Genomic DNA, 17,785 nt, shown 5'->3' with positions numbered 1-17,785 from the left:
TGCTGAAAAAGCATTTGACAAAATTCAACATCCATTCGTGATAAAAACTCTGAACAAAATGGATACAGAGGGCAAGTACCTCAACATAATAAAGGCCATATATGATAAACCCACAGCCAACATTATACTTAATAGCAAGGAGCTGAAAGCTTTTCCTTTAAGATCAGGAGCAAGACAAGAATGCCCACTGTCCCCACTTTGATTCAACATTGTACTGGAGGTCCTAGCCACTCAACCAGACAATACAAAGAAATAAAAGGCATCCAGATTGGTAAGGAAGAAGTTAAACTGTTACTATTTGCAGATGACATGACATTGTACATACAGAACTCTAAAGAATCCACTGAAAAACTATGAGATATAATATCTGAATACAGCAAAGTTATAGGATACAAAATTAATACACAGAAATCTGTTGCATTCCTATACACTAATGATGAACTAGCAGAAAGAGAAATCAGGAAAACATTTCCATTCACAACTGCATCAAAAAGAATAAAATACCTAGGAATAAACCTAACCAAGGAAGTGAAAGACCTATACCCTGAAAACTGCAAGACACTCTTCAGAGAAAGAGGACACTAATAAATGGCAATTCATCCCATGCTCTTAGGAAGAATTAATATTGTCAAAATGGCCATCCTACCTTAAGCAATATACAGATTCAATGCAACCCACATCAAAATACCAGCAGCATTCTTCAATGAACTGGAACAAATAGTTCTATAATTCATATGGAACCACAAAATACCCCAAATAGCTAAGGCAATCCTGAGAAGAAACAATAAAGCAGGGAGGATTATGCTCTCCAACTTCAAGCTCTACTCAAAGCCACAGTAATAAAGACAATTTGGTACTGGCATAAGAACAGACCCATAGAACACTGGAACAGACTAGAGAGTCCAGATATTAACCCAACCATATATGGTCAATTAGTATATGATAAAAGAGCCATAGATATACAATGGGGAAATGACAGTCTCTTCAACAACTGGTATTGGCAAAACTGGACAGATACATGAAGGAGAATGAAACTGGATTACTGTCTAACCCCATACACAAAAGTGAACTTGAAATGGATCAAAGACTTGAATATAAGCCATGAAACCATAAAACTCTTAGAAGAAAACATAGGCAAAACTCTCTAGAATATAAACATGAGCAACTTTTCATGAACATATCTCCCCGGGCAAGGGAAACAAAAGCAAAAACGAACAGTGACACTATATCAAACAAGCTTCTGTTCAGCAAAGGACACCATCAACAGAACAAAAAGGCATTCTATAGTATGGGAGAATATATTCATAAGTGACATATCTGATAAGGGGTTGACATCCAAAATATATAAAGTACTCATACACCTTAACAAACAGAAAGCAAATAACCTGATTCAAAAATGAGCAGAGTATATGAACAGACAATTCTCCAAAGAAGAAATTCAGAAGGCCAATAGGCACATGAAAAGATGCTCCACATCGCTAATGATCAGGAAAATGAAAATTAAAACCACAATGAGATATCATCTCACACCAGTTAGGATGGGAAACATAGAAAAGACTAGGAAAAACAAATGCTGGCAAGGATGAGGAGAAAGGGGAACCCTCCTCAACTGCTGGTGGGAATGTAAATTAGGTCAACCATTGTGGAAAGCAGTATGGAGGTTCCTCAAAAAACTAAAAATAGAAATACCATTTGACCCAGGAATTCCATTCATAGAAATTTACCCTAAGAATACAGGACCCCTGATTCAAAAAGACATATGCATCCATATGTTTATCTCAGCACTATTTACTATAGCCAAGAAATGGAAGCAACCTAAGTGTCCATCAGTAGATGAATGAATAAAGAAGAGGTGGTACATATACACAATGGAGTACTATTTAGCCATAAGAAAATAAATCCTACCATTTGCAACAATATGGATGGAGCTAGACAGTATTATGCTCAGTGAAATAAGCCAGGTGGAGAAAGACAAGTATCAAATGATTTCACTCATCTGTGGAACATAAGAACAAAGCAAAAACTGAAAGAACAAAACAGCAGCAGACTCACAGAATCCAAGAATGGACTAACAGTTACCAGAGTGAAAGGGACTGGGGAGGATGGGTGGGAAGGGAGGGATAAGGGGAATAAGGGTATTATGATTAGCACACATAATGTAGGCGGGGCACGGGGAAGGAAGTATAGCACAGAGAAGACAAGTAGTGGCTCTATAGCATCTTACTATGCTGATGGACAGTGACTGTAGGGGTATGTGGTGGGAACTTGATAATGGGGGAATCTAGTAACCACAATATTGCTCGTGTGATTGTATATCAATGATACCTTAATAAAAATAAATATATAAAATAAAATAGCATGACTAATTAGAGAATTAAACTAAACAAGGTAAAAAATTTAAGTGCATTATGCTCATGTAGAGATTATACATATTGTCATTCAATATTTAGAATAATAGCTTTTTGGCTGTGATGTTAAAAAAAACACTGTATACATGTGTATTTGTTAAAATGCTGCCTTTTCAACAATGTATAGGAAATTGCTGTTTTCCCATTCTGGAAGGCTAGGAAAGCAGATATTGACCTGTGAATGGAAAGGTTACTATACCATATATGTATGCAGACCCTTCTGAAAAGAAATAGTACTGGATATTTTTATATACACACATTGGATTTATTTGGTTCGAAATGTCTGTAACATTTAAACATGTTATACTAACCGTTATGATAGAGCTTTTAAAATGTCTTTACAAGTATTATTAAACTTTGTCAGTTTATGCAAGGCAAACAATTCAAAGCCTCAACAAAATGAATGATTAAGCACCCCTTTGCTCCCAGTAGTCTTCGAATAAGTTCTAGGAAGACAGGAAAGAGGAAGGATAAGCCCCAGTCTGAAGCTGGTCTGATTCATCTGGCCAAGAGCCTGGAGGGGCATTCTCTAAGGAGACTTACTATTTAGGTCATCTTTTGAGGTCAGTTTGTTCTTGATAACTCCCTTCTTAAATCAAGAAACCTACCTATTCCCTTAGATCAAATAATTCAACCATAGTCAAGCTCCAGTTCACAAAAGACTATTAATACCACCAAATCCACTGTCAATCCCTTAATCAGTCCTTGCTATGTCCAGAGCCTGGAGTTGGGGAACCAAAGGTGGGAGGAAGGCATAAAATCTGTCCCACTTCTAGTTTAGTATTTGTTTTGCCTCTATTTCAATAGTTAGTTGTTCAGTTAGGACAATGTTAAAGTATCTCCCACCCTAAAATGTCAAAAACAATAATCATATTTGGTTGGTACCTCTACTAAAATGAAGATAGCACAAGAGTAAACATGTTCAAATGAACTTCATAGAAACTAGTTAGAGGGTCATTGAATACCACTGGTTGTATGTGTACGAAGAAATGATTTATATGTGCATCACTGTATTACAAGACACTTTTCTATAAAATTTAAAATGATATTTATAGACAATTTGCACTAAATAGCTACTACCAAGCAAAATAAAAAGTTCAAGGTAAATCAATACTTTTGATGTAATAAGAGTAAGAGCGTTTTGATGTGTTTAAATGAAAAATGTAGGCTTTACTAACAAGAACATTTACTTAGTCTTTCTGGTAGGTTTTATTGCTACATTGATTATGAAACTATAATAAAACCTTATTGTGACTTTATAGCCAAATAAAATGTACTGATAAATGAATCACCTACAACATAATGCATAATGGGTGATGGCAACCACTCTTTAAAGACTGCGGCAAATATATCTGATCAAGAAATAGATGGCTATTTCCTAAGTGCTGTGTTAAGAACACTGGTTTTATGAAAGATGTAAATATATTCAACACAATATAATATTGAGTTCGGATTATAGAAATGTCCCTAATACCTCAAGGAATATTAGTGACAAATGATGGTAGAAGAGTTCATGATATTTGAGTAGTAAAAATCATGTTTAATAACAAAGAGTTTATTTTATTTAGGCCTTAGTGGTGGGTGAGAATCTGGAGAGGTAAAAAGTAGAAAACAAAGGCATTGGGGATACTACATATGAAGTCTGCAGGCAGTTGACAGACTAGGAGGAGATTATTAGAGTTAAAAAAAAAAGACTAATGATTAACCTTAGAATATATAAGGAACCTAGGTTAATGAAAAAGACAAGAAGCATCATATGGATAGATATCAGATATCCTGATGTGGATAGATAGATAATGATAGGTAGACAACAGGTGTCAACAAGCACCAGAGGGGAAACCCAAAGTATATGAAGGTATGCTCAACCTCATTATGAAGAAAGAAATGAAATTAAAAACATAGTGAATATTCCCTTTGCAAACATTATTTTAGCTAAATGCATATTTATGTAAACCTTTACTTATATAAAACAGTCCTATATCTAAATGTCAGAGATACACAAATATCTAGGGATATATAGCAGGCACAAGCAGTACACACCAGTAGTGGTAAGATGGTAAATTAAAGGAGAATTTGGAGATGAAAGAAAAAAAAGAACTTGGAAAGTGATATGCAGAAACTGAAAACAAAAGGTTCATAACCTGGGGAGTATTTAACTCTTTATACCTGTGATCCCCAAAACAGAAAACCAAGTAACCAGCCTGTTTTGGGGCATAGAGTTATAATTCTATGTAAAAGCAATCAAATTTGGTTTGATAGTACATTTTAGCAAGTACTTTGCAAGACATGGTTTAAATCAGCTGGACTGTAAGCCTTGTTGAAGCCTATAACTTTTCTGTTTTTCTCTTCTTAAAATAGATGTGAGAAATCAGGGAGTGGAAATGGGCTGGGCTCATAGTAGACACTATTTAGGAGACAATGGCTCGGGTTTGAAAGATGTTGAGAGTAATAAGCTGAGGAAGAGAAATTGCCCAACTTCTTCCAGGGAATGTGGGTGAAACCAGATTGACAAGATGGAAAGAAATTTGGAGCAGGCAAAATTTGTGCCATTCCAGCCCTTTCCACAGGCACATTAAAAGTTAACACTGAGAATTTGTGACTACTGAGAAAGCTCAGTTAAAAAACTGAGTTGCAAACTGCTGTGTTGTGCTTGATTTAAGGCACAAATGGAGGCTTCCACAGGGTTCCTCTCACCTGCGTGGAGCTGACATAAATGAGGAAATAGGAGCTTTCATTTTACCTTTAGCCATTTTCTTATACAGAAAATAGACATCACTTAAAATGGTATGGGAAGAGGTAAAGAGGTAGAATAAAGAGGGTGTTACTTTTCCTTCATGCCTCTACATGGTAACCCCTTTACTTAAACCACTCCTTCTTGCCCAACAACTTTGGCTAAGTTTTGGGAGAAGAAGAATGCAAAGATCAGACTATTGGAAATAGGTTTCCCTGAAGGAGGCTGGTTGAACTCCAGGAAGATGAAGGCTGCAGCTCCCAGCTTCCTGCTGGTCAAGAATGTTGGGTGACCCTATGCTGAGCAGGTGTACAGTTCCCAAAGAAAACTTGCATTCAGGGTTTCAGGAGGATAGGGAGGCACAGTGAGAAGGGCCAGTCAGTGTTCCCTGATACTCATTCCAGTCTCTAATGCTGTTTCCCAAGATTGTTTTCATTAAAATGAGAAGAATCCAGATACCGGTGTCGCAAGCATCTTTAATCTAACTGCCTCAAGAGCTGCATGCTACCTTGAGCAATGGCTTAAAAACCCACTGCAAGTTCTTTCTCCAGCTCCTGTCCTGCTCAAATCTAGCCCTATGGCATCTTCTGGGCTGTCTCTATCCTCTTTAAGTCCTACCCTTAGCTCTTGGCTTAATTTCATCCTCTACCTCACCACCCAGTATAATTTTCCCCTCTCTTAACATACTGATTATATTATAATGGCTGATGGCCCATGCATCATTCTGTTTCTGTGGTGCAAATGTGTCCTTGGATTCCTCCCTGTAAGCATGCAAACATCTGGGGAATTGTGAAAATACTGGGTTGGATCTTTGATGAAGGGCATTAGTAGGGAGATAAATAGAGAGGAGACTCCAAGCTATCAGGTATTTTTCTGTGTGAGAATCAAAGTTGAATCTTCTTTCCTTTTCTTCTACTGATATTAACTATGAATTTTTCTTATCATATAAATGACCAGAACTTCCAACATTATTTAAGTAGCTTCTCATCATGTCACTATGAATAGGGAGTGTCAGGACACTGTATGAAGTTAAACTGTCACAAAAATGCATTATGATTATTGACTTTCATGTGAGTTGTCTACAATTTTATACCTAATTACTACACTCTACAATAATGATTATGTAGACCATTAAATGTTTCATTAATATTTTATGTCTTTTATTTGATTAGTACAGCAAACTCTACTTGTGTGCTCCATGTTCATAGTTTATTAAATGCACAATATAGCGTTCTGCCCATAGAGCTTGATCTCCTCTAGTCTACACATAAGGAAATTAAAAAATATGTAGTCTTTTTTAAAATTTCATTTTTTTTTTGCCTTATGTTGGAACATAGAGAAAAAAACATCAGCAGAAATTTCATATGACTATATTGCAATAAAAACTGACTTAGAATAAGCATTTTGAGGTAATGAAAACTTTGCATAGTGTGATAAGTGGATAAAGTCTTTTGGCATCACAGTTCTAGGACTTCTTGGCACATAGCATTAGTGAAAATGCCCTCATTCTGGGTTATACAGTTCATTAATTTGAATTGTGTTAATTGGCAGCATATATTCAAAATGGTGATAATATAAGAATGTCCATCTAAACAACACAAAGTAACCTAGACTTGAGAACTTTAGAATACTTTATTCATTCTCTTTAACAAGTCTAAAAGATAGAACTCTACAGATAAGAACATTTCATGTACTTGATGAAATGTTGATTTCATGTAATTGATTTGTGATGATTAACTCAAATCAGGACCCAATATCCAATCTTTTACTATTTTTTATTAAAACCACATCCAACATGGCTAAAAGTAAGCCATTTTATGAGAGTGGCTTAAATTGAGATTAAATAATTTGAATTGTTAAATTAACAATTCAGTGGGGATTATTTCTGAAGCTTCATCTTGTAAAACCTAGTTGTTATTCAGCCCTTGAATTTCCTAATGGACTTCAACAATATAGATCTGTAACCCTCTTCTCATGCTAGGTCTAAATATCTTTTTATTTCTGCCATTCTGTCATTCTACTTTTCTAGCTTATTGATGTATTTAGTTTCTCCACAATAGTTTTAATGTTTTTTCCCTCATAGTTCCAGATCTCCTGTGAACACTCATTTTACTCAATTACTCAAATGTTAATTTTATCATTAACATTTGACTTATATGAGAATTTATTCTCAACACTCCCTGAAGTTTGAGATGTTTTCCCCCCATTTTTTATTTGGTTACTTGTACTAATGAAAGGAGGATTTAATTTATTGTCATTATAAAGCAGCGTTTCTTTTTTATCATTGTTATATCTATTATAATGATGTAAATTCTATTTGTTGCAAAAACATGAGAACAGTTTGCAAATAACGATATGCAGCACTTGAGATTTTTTAAAATAATTATAAAAATATATAAAACATTCTACTCTTAAGCATATAAAAGTAGGCAAGTGTGTTTCTGTCAAGTCTGTCATTCTTAAATAATACTATGAAAACAAATGAACTGAATTACCCAAGGATTATAAAATACCATCACAAGAAGATAAAAAAAATAACACAGACTCTCCTTATGAAGCTTTAAATAGTTGATGGCTTGTCATTAATATAGAAAAACAAGGAGACTTGATGGCTGAAATGGTTAATTTTATGTGACAATATGGCTAGACCATAGTGACCAGTTGTTCAGTCAAACACTAATCTAGATTTTTCTGTAAAGGTATTTCTTAAGATGTGATCAACATTTATAATCAATTGACTTTAAGAAAGGTTTACCATAATGTAAGTGGACCTCATCCAACAAGTTGAATTGCCTAAAAGGCTGAGGTTACTTAAAGAAGACGGAATCTTGCCCCCAGATTGCAACTTAAAAATTCTCCCTGAGTTTCAGGCCTCTGGACTCAAGACTGAAACATCAACTCTTACTTGCATCACCAAACAACCAGCTTGCCCTGTGGATCTTGGACATACCACCTGCCAGGGAGAAACTTCCTCTCTCTCTCTCTCTATCCTAGTTCCTATTGGTTCTCTTTAGAGCTCTAATACTATAGTCATTATTATTAGTATCAGTATTATGGCACTACAGAATCCTCTAAATTTTTCTTAAAAAACACAGGAGTTACCCTGATTTTAACTAGTCAAAATCAAGATATAACAAGTTAGTTCCTCTTCTTACAAGTTCACCACTCCCTTGTGATTAAATCATTTTTTGGACAGAGATCTCAATTAGAACCATTACAACAAAGGGTTGTTAACATGGGTATTTGTAATTGTACCCTGAACATTGATGTTACGTTAATAGAGGAGAAATCCTGTGATGTTTGTTAAACCCTTGGTCTATTTTATTTTTCTGAAAATTTCCCTCCCATCCATGGAGTTAGAAGGATGTTTGTACTATGTGAAGCCCAGTTCTGGTCATTGCTAATTGGGCCAGAGATGGATACCCAGTTCAGGATGGATTTATCTTGTCTTTCTTTCTTAAGGTTATGGGGGTTGGTTTCAAAGTCTATATACTCCTTAGGTCTTCTTAGGAGTGGAGAGAAAATTGGTTTTAGAGAAAAATAATACAGGGATAAAGCAAACATGTAATAAAAAGCAAAGACAACAACTTATCAGAACCCAAAACAAAAAGAGAAACTAAAATTCTAAAAATTACCAATTTTTACTTTCCATCAGTAATTACACCTTGTAAAAGCAGAACCAATAAAAACCGTATTCAGTTCCTGAGGAGGTATGGATATATGTCTTTCTTCAGGTTCCATTAAATATCTCAGTAACCTTATAAATCCCTTTCATCCTTTGTTCTTTCTTTTTCTCTTCAACCTAATTTGAGTAGCTTACTCACAAGAGCTATGATTGAGATACAGTTTCCTTTTGATACATTAACTACCAGTTTTTATCATTTGCTGCCTTACATTTTTATTCTTAAGTATTTTAAAGAGCTAAAAATCCATGCTTTTGCTTTTAATTCATTGTTACTTCATGAATCACATGTTCATTTCTCTTAACAGCATAGAATGTATTACCTAACACACACAGAAAACTCAGATAATGACAAAATGTAGGTTTTGATTTTTATTGACTGTTTTAATTAAGATCTTAAGAACAAAAGGACACAAATCAAGCTGTGAAAAGTCTGAAATTGATTATATTGAGAAACAGCTGCAAATAGTCCAAAATATACTAATTGGGAAAAAGATTCAAAATAATTAGAATAGGAAATTTATCAAGGAAAGAAATAAAGTGATTAGCACTTAAATTTGATAGCACTAGAGAAAGGAATTAGATGTAAAGCATATCATAAACATTTCTCATCCATTCTTATCCAAAGGACCTTTATATGGGCATTGTGAGAGCTCAGTAGGAGCAAACCAAATAAAAAGTTCCTGCAGCAATTTTGGAAACTCATACGCTTGTGAAATAGAAAGTTAGTTCCCTAGGCAATATTCTAGATTATCTATTGCTTCAGTTTAATCAAGATAGTGTATGTACAGACCACCTGCCAGAGACCTGAGCTTCCTCAAAATGGAGATTTGGATCAGAAATAATCTCTTCTGTCCCTGACACAAGCTTTTATTTTATGACAAAAATTCAGGGGAAGAAACTGAATCCTTCCCCAGGAAGTATGTCCCATCTAAGGAGAGGTAGTAAAAAAGTGTTTGCAAAGCATGCTATATGAGAGGTAACGTGTAAGAAGAACAAAAATAATAACTACCCATTTTACTATTCCAAAGGGAGTGATGTAATGTCATTAATGTATTCAAAAATTTAGGGATGAATTAGTGAATTTGTCATTTCAGATTTGTGTGACAAAATTGTCAATAATCAGATATTTTCTAAATAAGGATTACACTGATGCCAGGTATATTTAGCAATTAGTATATCAAAATCTCTTTAAAATAATTCATAAATGATTCACCATTTCATAGGCTGAATCCATGAGGCAGAAATGTAGGCATATTTACTGAAAAAGTATCTTCTGAAAATGTTCCTGAATGGATGATGTTTGCTGCATGCTCATTTTAAAAACCTGTATTTATAGGGTGTCTATCATCTACATTTAAATGAAGATGCTCATGAAGCACAATTCTACCAAATTACAACTTGTCCTTCATTAATATGGCTTTGGTTACATGTTTCTCTGTACTGGACAACTATGGCATCAAGCATTTCCTGTGCAATTCACAGGAGCTTAGGTCTGTTTGAGTCTAATATAAATACCCTTATAAATCCTAAATGACAGAAGTCACTCTCAAAATCTTCATCCAGTTACAGTGCTCTGTGACTGCAATGTTGAGTACAATATGGCATCTACTGTGCAGGCTTGTCATGTACATCTGCTCCCATCCTCACGGGCCCAGAGCTTAGTTGCATCAGGGAAGTCTTCAATTACAAAAGAAAAGAACTTGCTGCTCGCATAACACTTTCTGTGAGGTGCAAGAACAATGAAACAAACAAGCACAGACATAGGAGAGATGCTGGCATTGGCCATTTTCTATGCAATTCTATACCATAGATGATGCTGTTCGCAAATGTAGCAGCAGCATCGGGTTCTGATGAATTGGCATAGGTGTAGGTGGTAGCAGTTAGGGTTGAAATGCCTCTGTTTTCGCTATAGCAGTCCTTTCATTGAGTTCTTGGAAGCATAGCAGTTTGGAGCTCTCAGGGAGCAGCAGCTCCCACCACACTAACAGTGAGGTCCGATGGTCAGGTGACTGTGACTAGAGCGCCAGCAAGAGAGGGCAGGTGACTCAACAACCAGCCCCAGGTAGAGGCGTGAAGATTCCTTCATGAGGCTTGGGGAAAACAGGGCTTCTGAATATACTTCGAACCTTAGTGCACAGCCTTTCATCTGCCAGAGCCCACACATCATCTCTTCAGAGAAGCCTCTCCCAGCTCCCCGCATACGCTGCTCTGGTGCTCTGTTCTACTCCTGCGGTGAACATACCACACTTTTACTTGTTTAGTGCCTGCCTCCTCTCCTAGTTTGTAATTGGCAGAACATTTACCTGGCTTGTCTTCTTCACTGCTGTTATCTCCAGAACACAGCATATATTAGAGCTTCAAAATGCTGTAGCTGAATTAATAAAAAGGATATTCTGGCTGGGCCAATCCCAATATCCCTAGAGGTCTTCTTTATGCTATGAGGAAACAAAGCCACCTTGAATGTAATAGAATGTGCTGTGTGGTACATACATAAGGGTTGAGCTCTATCCTTAGCCAGGGACATGGGAAACCTCTGGGAAATAAATTAAACTGCCCTCAATCAGAGCTCATATACATATAGTCAGATAGTTAGAAGGCCTATCTTATCTGTGAGGAAAAAGCACCTTTGAGTCAAATGTTCCTTGGGCCTTTTATGTATGTGGGCCTTAAATAATGTCATTCATGCAAATGACCCCAAGATCTGCTGAAGAAAGTTCTTCTTTCTGTCAAGAGAAAGGACCACAATCTTAACTATTTGTAAACCTCTCTAGCAATGCCTATGTGGGTGGGTATGAAGAGGATGTTCTCATATAAGATCAGAGCTGCTTTTTATCTTCTTTGCCTAAAGCTCTTCTAGTCAGTACTGCCGTTTTGCCCTGGACCTCATGTATCAGATCCCACGGTAGTCCCCCAGAAGCCGTAAAGGAAACAAAATGAAACAAAATTTCTACCTAGGAATTTTGTCTTATAGAGGAAACAAAAATAAATACAGACCTTTTAAAGCCCAATTGATAAATACTATGATCAGAAAAAGCACAGAGGACTCTGGGAGCACAGAAAAGTCACCCATCAGGGAGGACTTCTCAGGGAAAGCTGAGATTTAGGGAATGAATAGTACAAGGTTACAAATCTAGGCAGAGAGCAAGCCTGTACAAAGATGAGCACAGTATTGTATATTTTAGAAATACCAATTGTTCAGTAGAGCTCTGAGAGCTCAAAGCTAAAAGTGGCAAAAGTGTATATGAGGACTACAGGATAAACCCAGCCAAATCTTCAGGGCATTAGGGACAATGAAAAGAGGCTGGAACTTTTTTCTGGAAGGATTTGAGGGTTCTTAAGGGGTTTAAACTGCGGAGTAATGGCATCAGTTTTGCATTTCAGAACAATGATTCTGGCTGTAGATAGTGAAAAAAGATCAGAGGGTCGAAGACTGGATGCATAGAAACAAGTTTGGATGCTTATTGCAAAGCTGTAGTAATACCAGTGGTAGATGAGAGTGGTCTCAATGCCAAGACAGAGGACATGGCAAGCTCAAAAAGCAGTCTCAGCAGCTGTTAAGGATCTCCTGATTGATTTCAGTGAGGGGATAAGGCAGAGGGCACACTCTTGCTTAGACATCTGGGTGAATAAAAGCTTTGTGGCTCTACAGAGGGAGAGTGCACAGGGCTGAGTGAAGCTAGCCCACAGCTAGTATGTGTGCAGTGCACACCTGCTATTGCACAGGCACAAGGAAGATGCTGACAGAAAACTTTCATGGTGCTGACATAGAAGGTCCATACCTTTTTCAGTTCTTCCAGGGACAGCTCAAGCTGCAGTTCTATCTACTTCAAGATTTAAGGGACTGATCTTCATGAGCTCTTTTGTACAACTACCCCAGCTTACTTCTGTGGGTAGTATCACTACTATTTATCCTATCCACCTAAGAAGCCACACCCCCTTACCTAGCACATATTTCCCCTGAAGCTCTCTCAAGCAGCTACTTTCTGTTGTTCTTTTCCACATCATGGATACTACTGCAACTGGAGATGGTTTTCCCTTTTTTATTTCATAGAAACATAAAAGCAATGGAAAGAACTTATATAGGCTCCTAAAGCCGCACTTTGCAATCTACCAGCATCTGTACTCACTGACTGACTTATCCATTAAGGAAAATCAATTCCCCTACCTCTTCCTTGGATTCCAAAATCTCTCAGCTGTTTGTCCCTTCTCTGTCTTCCTGTTCTCAATGAGTAATCTCTATCTATCTGACTTGTCAAGCAAAATGCCTTTCAGTCCTTGATTCCTTGCCCTTACCCTACAGGTCCAGTCCAACAATAAGCCCTGTGAGCTCTATCACTAAAATATATCTCCAAACCATCCACTTTTTGCCACTTACTCAGCCACCACTCTAGCCCAACCATCATCATCCATTGCAAAGACCCCAATATGATAGTCTTCCTTGTGCCAATCATAATCTTCTAAAGGTTTGCTTTTCATACAGCCACAGATGTACATTGAAAATATACATCTGAACATATCAGTTCACCGCTTAAAACCCTCCAATGACTTCCCCTTATACTCAAAATAGTAACCCTTTCTATGGCTACAAAGTCATACAGGATGTCATCATCTTTCTCTGCATCAGGAATATACAACTCTCTGATCTATGGATTCACATTAAAAATATAGGCCTCTTTCATCTTCCTCCAGCTCTCATTTCTTACCCCATTTTCTAACATACTCTGTATAAAAACATGACTCATTTTCCCAGTTTGTGAAGGGCTTTACTTAAATGTTAACATATCATTCAGAGTTCAACCAGACAAGCAGCATGTATGTAAATATATATATATGGAAAAAAAGTGTATTAGAGGAAATGGCTTATGCGATTATGTGAAATGGTTTAGTAAGTCCAAAGTTTGTAGGGAAGGCCATCAGAAAAGGGATCATGCAGAGACCATAATTCCACAAGCATGAAACTGAGGTCCACAGGCAGAATCACTCCTGTCTCTCAAGAAAACTTCAACTCTGATTTTAAGGCTTAAAACTGATTAAGTCAGTCCTATCCAAAATAATGCTTAAAGTCAACTGATGAGCAACTTTAATTACATCTGCACAAAGTCTTTACATGAGCATCTAGGCTACTGTTTGACTGAATGTAGCTTTAGCTAAAGTAACATATCAAAAAGCTGTCAAGTCACCTGTTCAGAGATATCTTACATAAACATCATGGCCATATCAGGACACTGCCTATTTCTTTATTCTCTAAGTCTATGATAATTTTTGTTTTCATAGCATATATCACAAACTGACATTATATATATTATTTTATGATTCATCCAGTAGCTCTAAGAAATCAAGGACTTTGTTTCATTCACCATTGTATAGTCATTTAAGATTGTTTTAAATTAATGAGTAATTTAACTAATAAAATAACCACTATAAATATATTCAAAAGTGGGGACAGGCTACAGGATGTGATATAATTTTCTACTCAGGATTCTGTTCTCATTGTTTGGTGATAAGTACAGCTAGACCTTTTATTAAGGACTTGTTGATAAGATGAGAGCTTAAAGGTATTGTCATCTGGAACCAAAATGAGAAAGTAAGGACTGATTATGACTGGTTTTCTTTTAGTCTAAAATGTTTTAAGGGGACTTGGTTTCTAATGCATGATTATTTTATTCTGATCAGGACCTGTGATATCTGCTAACATTTTTTCTTTGCAATTGACATCTTATTTTTCTGACCACGAAAGAGGACCTCTTATAGGTACAGAAATTAACAATGTAGATTTCAGAAGGAAGGAAGGAAGGAAGGAAAGAAAGAAGAAAAGAAGGGCATAAAACTAATTCATAGTCAGTATTAATATTTTGTTTGCTTATTTTACCCTTTAGCTTCAATAGGCAAAATACAGGACATCAAATGGCTATTTGTAATCATTTTTATATGTAATTTTATTACATATAAATGTCTTTAAACATACAAACAACATTGTTGTCAATGAATTTCACATTATTCAATTACCCACTAAAGGGAATGGCCTGGGCAGTCTGAAATAATGAGTTGGGGGCCATGATGTTAATTCAACTGATTTGTAGCACATACTGAGATTCTATTATGTGACAGACACAAGTAGGTAGGGATACAAAATATGGGCTCTGCTTGTCTTGATCTCATAGTTATTACACATATAAATCTTCCTCTCATTTTTCTCTAAATTTACTAAGCACAAATTCTCTTTGCTGTATTTACATTTGTTCTTCATTTATCTTCAGCTAAATAAATAAATAAATATTACAAACCCATTTAAAACATTTATCTTTGCACAGCAGCCCTTTAAAAACTATTGTTGATGTGGGAGACAAGGGCATATAAAAATCAAAACCCAAAGCAAAACAGACAAACACATTCTAATTCCCTTGGAAGGAAAAAGTTGTGGGCATACTGAAAACAAATACATCATCAACCAGTTTTCTACATGGATGAATGGGTGAATTATTTCCAGGGAGAAATGGGGTCCTTTCAAAAGTATAGTCTCTCTCTTCCAGGCCACTCAAGGCCTATTTTAGAAAATAAAGCTGCTGTATACAAACTGTATGAGACATTGGAGAAATAGAGAAACCAAAGTGCCTTCCTATTTCACTCACTAGGAAAATCTGGCAGATTGAGAATTGTTCTAGAAGAAAGAATGTTGAGCAACAAATGCCTCCTTGGATAGTACCCAGTATAGGAAATGATAGATATTAAGAAAAAATTCCTTTGAGACCTTTAGTATACAAAGATTCTCAGCAGAGGAAAAGTTGGGATTCCAGAATAAATGATTCTCAGTGGTCTAACATCTTGCATCAAATTACTACTAAAAGAGAATTTCAAAGCTTTAATGAATGTCTGCCCAAAGCCTCCTGGTTGTTATTTTCTGGATGGGAGATTTTCAAAGTTTTACATTTATTGCACTGTTTCATACACACCCATTTTCCTCATGAGCCATGTTTTCATAATGCAAATTTGATATGGCTTGATCAAATGATTTTAGAGAATAATTATTGATTTCTCTCATGTAGAATAGGATCATAAACTTGTTCTATATTAGGATTTATAACAAAAAACTCCCATGTAAAGAAACAGATGTAATCAAACACTGGGTCTCTCCATGAGCTTTACATTAACTTGTAATAAAATTATCATGGAAGCTTTTTGTGACTCATTGGCTATCACACGTATGAAAATGGCATTTTGCTATCATTAGGAAAGGAAAATGATTATTTTCAATACCCCTTTTATTTACACCAGAATATGTGCCAGGATAAAAATAGGTTAATATATAAAATAATTCTAGAAACAACATAAAATATATATCATAATTTTAGAGAGGACTTCCCTGAACATCTGAATTATAATAACTGGTAGGTATTGACAATTTATTAACCTTCTTCCCAGTAACTGCTATAAGAAATTGAAATACATTTACATATTTTCAACCTTACATGAATGTATGAAAAAAATACTATGTTATTACCATTTTATTGATGTAGGGCAGGGATGTGGGACAAGCATCATAGTTAACTTTCCTGCCTATGATCAAAAATGCTGAGATATGAACAGTATAGTAAGAACAGGAAGGATTCCATCTTAAAGCTAAGATTCTATTTTAAAAACAAGAAAGTTAGGAAGTAAGATTCCTAACATATTCTTTAGCAAACAAACAATAACTCAATACACTTTGGGGGCAGCACGGGTGGTCTTGATTGATATGTTACCAGAAGGAAGCTGCTATCCTGAAGAGGAACTGACAAATTTCTTGTGTTGTTAATTCTGCAGAATTACCTGGAGGACTGATAATAGAAGAGAAGAGACTTAATGTTTCTCACCAAAGATAAGCATTTTGAGACTACTCTGAAAGTCTGTACCCCCTGGACCCTGAAAAAATCCTTAAAAGAGGGATGTGTGCCTCCTCTCTAAGAACGCTTGAACTTTTTCTCTCGTTAAGTGGATAACTTTAAATAAAGCTTTCTCATGCGTTTTGTCTTTCATTCTATTTCCAAGTCTCCATTTTATCCCTGATAAGTAGGGGGGAGCTGCTGAGAGCTCAGATTGGGCCTGCAAGTTCCCATCGCCTGGGTGACCCGGATGGAACTGCAACTGCAGGAATCTGCCTGAATATCTCCTTTCTTCGGGAAGTTCTCAGAATATAACTTCACTCCATCCCACGCTCCATGGCTTTCTAAATCCAAGAGTGGTAGGGGCTAGTCCCCATGCAGTGCAGATCTAAATGGACATGGGACACCAAGTGACCCTGGCTCTAAGAGATGGCAAAAGAACCCGCCCTATACCACAAAAACATTTAGCAAACTTTCCCTCTGCACCTTTGCATTTTCCTCCTCTCAGCTGCCTGTAAGGCTGCTGCCATTCATTTCTACACCTGCTCTAATGAATTCCTTCCTTACCTGCACTCTTCTGACCTGTTCTAGAATTCTTTTTTCATTCAGAGTCAAGAACCCTCCCCCATCCAGGTTGAAGTCTCACTGGTGCACAGGGAAAGACCACTCAGATGCAGCTGCCTGGCAACATTATTGATGAGAAAAGAAAGGAAATTATGCAATTTACCCAATAGCACAAGGCTTGAAACTGGGGGAACCCAGAATCCAAGCAGACTTTAGAGGATAGATTCTTAAATCACTGCATAACATTTCTTTTATAAACTCATTTAGATGTCTTCATTTTATTCATGGAAATCTCTTATCATTCACAACATTCATCACAATTTAAAATTATACATCTAGATGTTCTCTTATTGATTTTGTATCCATCTGTCCGTGTTCTCTAACTCCTAGTGGACTGGCTCATGTCTGTATGATGTGGTTTGAGGCACAGAGAAAAATCACGATAAAGATGCATTGACTATATGAATGAATGAATGAAGGGATGGATGAATAAATGCAGAAACTGTATCATTTAAAAAAAGTTTTACCTATTATCATC

Source organism: Manis javanica, chromosome 5 (genome assembly GCF_040802235.1).
Source record: "Manis javanica isolate MJ-LG chromosome 5, MJ_LKY, whole genome shotgun sequence".
NCBI classification, from domain to species: domain Eukaryota; kingdom Metazoa; phylum Chordata; class Mammalia; order Pholidota; family Manidae; genus Manis; species Manis javanica.
This window is presented reverse-complemented; position numbering follows the sequence as displayed.